At 40.2% G+C, this 5,315-nt stretch overlaps 1 non-coding gene and 2 pseudogenes across 1 annotated transcript; all 3 read right to left on the bottom strand.

The window, feature by feature from the left end:
• Positions 1-272: 272 nt before the first annotated feature.
• Positions 273-2,915, bottom strand: LOC149516850 (25S ribosomal RNA; annotated as a pseudogene).
• Positions 2,916-3,146: 231 nt separating this feature from the next.
• LOC149516851 (5.8S ribosomal RNA) lies at positions 3,147-3,302 on the bottom strand. Its single transcript, XR_016345443.1, has one exon. It is a non-coding gene; the product is annotated as a 5.8S ribosomal RNA (ribosomal RNA).
• A 255-nt stretch (positions 3,303-3,557) lies between these two features.
• Positions 3,558-4,792, bottom strand: LOC149516852 (18S ribosomal RNA; annotated as a pseudogene).
• Positions 4,793-5,315: the final 523 nt, after the last annotated feature.

The raw sequence follows: 5,315 nt of genomic DNA on the forward strand, positions 1-5,315 counted from the left end.
TCCCTACATGTAATCAAAATCTTAACCAAGTTCTGTTCAGAAAGTCAAAACCTCTTCTTTAGGGACCCTTAGTCAAACTTAAGAGCTTCTTAAAAGGATAGATTCATTAGGTAGCCAATCACAACTAGATAAAAGATTGGTGGTGACACTTTAGGTTGTGTCTAGCTGTAGGTCTATGGATCTATACATTATGACACCATTCATCCCTAACCTCAGAGGGGTACTATGTAGAAAAATAAAGTGAGAGGACTTCGATGGGTGTAGGGGGAGGGACAAATTGAAGCAACAAAAGGCTGAATCTCAGTGGATCATGGTAGTAAGGCCATTCTGCCACTTACAATTCCTTATCCTATATTTAAGTCATGTACAAAGGATTCTACTCACCACTCGGTGGGAATTGAGCTCCAAGAAGGCTCGTATGGCTTGCTCACCTTAGGGGCTACACCTATGACTTATGCCCTTAGGGGCTCTAAGCCCCTATTACCAATAAGTAATTGGGCAATGGGTGTATGCATCACTTCTAGCCTGAATTCTAAGTTAGAGGCATTTAGTCATAATCTAGCACATGGTAGCTTCGTAGTACTAGCTTTCTAACCAAGTGTGATGACCAATTGTGCTAATTAATGGTTTTTTTTATACTAGGTTGAATTACTATTGTGACACTACCATCAATAAGCTAAAACTAATTATCTCATGATGGTCTAAACCCTGCTCACATTCTCTATTAGTGAGTGAGAAATGTTTCATAATGATAGGAAGAGTGGACATCGAAGGATAAAAAAGTAATATCGCTATGAACGCTTGGCTACCATAAGCCATTTATCCTTATGGTAACTTTTTGACACCTCTAGCTTCAAATTTCAAAGGTCTAAAGGATCAATAGGCCATGCTTTCATGGTTTATATTTGTACTTGAAATTAAAATCAAAAGAGCTTTTACCCTTTTGTTCCACATGAGATTTCTATTCTTATTGAGCTTATCTTAGGACACTTGTGTTATCTTTTAACAGATATGCTATCCTAGCCAAACTCCCCACCTGATAGTATCTTCTACCAAGATTGACCAACCAAGGTTAGCTTTAGGTCTAAAAGAAGGGGTTGTGGCCCACCTTTGATTCACAAAATAAGTAAAATAACATTAAAAATAGTGGTATTTCAATTTTTCCTGAGGGCTCCCACTTATCCTACACCTCTCTAGTCAATTCATAAAGTCAGACTAGAGTCATGCTCAACAAGGTCTTTTTTCGTCACTAATTTTGCCAAGCTTGTTACCTTGGCTATGGTTTTTCTAGATAGTAGACAAGGATAGTGGGAATCTTGTTAATCTATTCATGCACGTCACCAATTAGATGATGAAGCATTTTGCTACCTTAAGAGAGTCATAGTTACTTTCATTGTTTACTCATGCTTGGTTGAATTTCTTAACTTTGACATTCAAAGCACTAGGCAGAAATCACATTGCGTAAGCATCCACAGGGCCCATCATAAAGCTTTGTTTTAATTAAATAGTTGCATTCCCCTTTGTTTTAATTAAAGGTCCCTTAAGGAGCCATTCCTAGTCCATCCCCAGCTAGCATATGATGAGCTATTTTTGTCATTGGAGTAGCCCGAGCAGTGCACCGATAGTCGATGGGTTCAAGATTGGGACCTCTATGCCTAGCCCTCAAAGCCAATCCTTTTCCTAAGGTTACATATCCATTTTGCCAACTTCCCTTGCCTACATTATTCCATCAACCATATGTTATTCACCTTCGAGACCATTGTAGTTATGAGTATGACCAAGTACGGATGGCACCAGTCCTCTAAATTTTCAAGGGCTATCAAGGGTGCACCAGATACCATGTGATGTGTAGTGTTCTTTTGGCCACTAGACCCTACCTTTGGCTGAGCCATTTTTAGGGTGGGCAAGCTATTAAATAGAAAAGATATCTCTTTCTAATGCCTCTATCGATGTCTTTGGACTTCTTAACATTACCATCAGCCTCTGTATTCTAGTTTAAAAATTTTAACCTGATTCCTTTTTGAAGCTCATGTTGGACGTACTCTAAAATGGGCTTCCCCCATCTCTTAGGATTGACTAACCTTATGTAACTGCCATTCACATAGAACTTTTCCCATTTTCAGCCTTTAAAGCTCTCACTTGAATTTTGTTACTACGACCAAGATTTGCATTGACAGGCACTTTACTCTAGCTCACTTTTCTAGTTTTGATGGGTCGTCACACCGTCCTAATCATTAAGGCCTGGTCCTTGCCTCGACGGCTAGGTATAGGTCATGCATTTAAACGCCATGCATTTTTTTAGGCTAATTGATTTGGTAGGTGAGTTGTTACACACTCTTTAGTGGCTTTCATGACCATCGTCCTGCTATCTTGGTTGACTAACACCATTTGCAAGTTTTAGGTTAGCATGTAGTTGGGCACTGTAACTGAGTTGATCGATGGACAAGTTCTTGTCATTCCAATCTGAATGGAGTAAATCATTAGCCCCCATCCATTTCCCTCTTAACAATTTCAAGCACTCTTTGACTCTCTTTTCAAAGTCCTTTTCATCATTCCTTCATGGTAATTTTTTACTATTAGTCTTTCACTCGTATTCAACCTTAGACAAAATTTACTGCCCGATTAGGGTTGCATTCCCAAACAACTTGACTCTCAAATAGTGCCTCACGGTGTAACAAGGTCCAAACACAATGGGGATCTCACCCTCTTCAGTGCCCCTTTCTAGGGTACTTGGGCTCGGTCCGTCATTGAGGATGCTTTTCCAAACTATAATTTGGATGTCAGGGGTGCTCAATTCTCAAGTTGGGCTTTTCTTGGTTTGCTCGCTATTACTAGGGGAACCCTAGTAAGTTTTTTTTTCCTCCACTTATTGATATGCTTAAACTCAATTGGTAATCCCACCTGATCTAGGCCCATGATGTAAGCATTGATTGAGTGATGCAAGGGGTTTGATGGGGTCTAGATGGACAATGAGTGTGTGTCACTAGAGAAGAGGCATGCCAAGAGGTTTACCACCAACGATCATAGTGCTATCATTGCTAGGGACTCATTTTTAGGGCAACCACGATTGATGAGATCACAGGCGGCTATGTTCCACCCCCTCACCTAAAGCCTAATGAGAAGGGTTTGGAAGGGGTAACAGTGCATGACACCCAGGCAAGTGTACCCTCAACCTAATGGCTTGGGGTGCAACTTGCATTCAAAGACTTGATGGTTCATGGGATTCTACAATTCACACGAAGTATCATATTTTGCTATGTTCTTTATTAACGCAAGAGCCAAGATATCTATTATTGATAGTCATTTTGGTTTTTCATGATAAAAAGAGTCATGATGCTGCCCACGCACGTAGTACAAATGAAATGGTGATGGCATATGTGCCGAGGGTTTGTTATTCAATTGCAAGCAACAATACTAATCATTTTGCCCACCTAGGAGGTAGAACAAAGCGACCATTGCACCTGTTCAAGGTCTAAAGAGGCTCAGGGCACGAAGGCACCCTTGTCCCTTTGGTGTTTTGTTAACGCTTTCATGGGTTGTTCATTAAGCAAGTTCAACAATGATCCTTCCATAGGTTCACCTATAGAAACCTTGTTATAACTTCTTCTTTGTCTAAATGATAAGGTGCAATGGACTTGTTGTGACATCATGCATAACGAACTATCCACGTTGCTACGATTTGAACACTTCACTAGATCATTCAATCGATAAGTGTAACAGGCAGTGTGTACAATGGGTAGGGATGTAGTCAATGCAAGTTGATGACTCACACTAACTAGGAATTCCTCATTAAAAACCAATAATTGCAACAATCAATCCCCATCACAATGAAATTTCAAAGATCACTCGGGCTTGTTGGCCAAGACTATAGACTCATTGAATACATTAGTGTAGTGTGCGTGTGGCCTATAACATCTAAGGGCATCATTATCCTATTATTGCTTGAAATTTCCTTGGCCTAAATGGCCATAGTCCTTCTAAAAAGCTAGCCATGAAAGATCACCTCTGCATAACTAGTTAGTAGGCTGAGTTCTCATTCATTAATGAAATTAACTAGACAAATTGGTCTACTAACTAAGAACAGCCATGCACCACCACCCATTGAATCAAGAAAGAGCACTCAGCCTGTCAATCCTTACTATGTCTAGACCTAGTAAGTTTCCTTATGTTGAGTCAAATTAAGCCATAGGCTCTACTCCTGGTAATGCCTTTCTATCAATTTCTTTAAGTTTCAGCCTTACGACCATACTCCACCCAGAACCTAAAAACTTTGATTTTTCATAAGATGTCGATGGAGTCCTAAAAGTAACACCTATCAGGGCATCATTTATGGTTGAGACTAGGATGGTCTTTTATAGTCTTCGAGCCCTTAACTTTCATTTCTTGATTAATGAAAACATCTTTGGCAAATGCTTTTGCAATTTTTCATCTTTCATAAATCTAAAAGTTTCACCTCTAGCTATGAAATATGAATGCCTCTAACTATCTTGATTAAATCATTACTCTGATCATAAAGGCCGACACAATAGGACTAAAACCCATGATGTTATCTTATGCTAATGTACATAAGTGTAGGCCTACTTTGAGCACTCTAATTTCTTTAAAGTAACATTGTTAAAGGAATGACCCGACTAGTTAAGGCTAGGAGCACATTACAAATAGTAGGCACAAGTAAATTGGTGCTAATCGTGAGGCGATAGTTTGGTGCATCGAGTGTGGAGCTTGCCAACATGCATAACTATGGCAACATTCATGCGCCCATTATATATAAGTGGTAGTATCCATGCACATCGGTCCATAACCTACCCAATTGATTGCTTAATGAGCGAGTAGAGGAAATGACATATAAGGCCACATCACAACTGCTTGGCATGGGAAAAACACAAGTAAGGGCCATTAGACTACCCTTACCATCTAATAGGCAACAAATGTATGACAACACCAATGTTTGGCTTGGTTGGGACCGCACACATAAACTCTATTGTCACCACACTATGAGGATGTTGCCCGATTCAAGGACTTATTCGTAAGGTCTTAGGCAACATTGGATGCATGCATGGGCTTGGCCTGGCTAAGGTATTTTTGTGGTCAACAAGAACGGACTGCGAGATAGCCAAATACCTGAGAGACTTAGGCAGGCCAAGCCCATGATTGTAGCTTTTGCTTGTGCCACCTTAGTAAGCTGTTGCTTGATTCAAGGACCTAGTCTAGGGCCTAAGGCATCATCAGCTATAAGCATGAGCTTGAGCTCAGTACAACCAAGCACCTTTTCTACATGTAAGCTAATTGGTCGAGGCCATGGGCTTTTACGAGTT

Source organism: Durio zibethinus, chromosome 9 (assembly GCF_047325235.1).
Source record: "Durio zibethinus cultivar Kanyao isolate XHJ-2024 chromosome 9, ASM4732523v1, whole genome shotgun sequence".
NCBI lineage: Eukaryota > Viridiplantae > Streptophyta > Magnoliopsida > Malvales > Malvaceae > Durio > Durio zibethinus.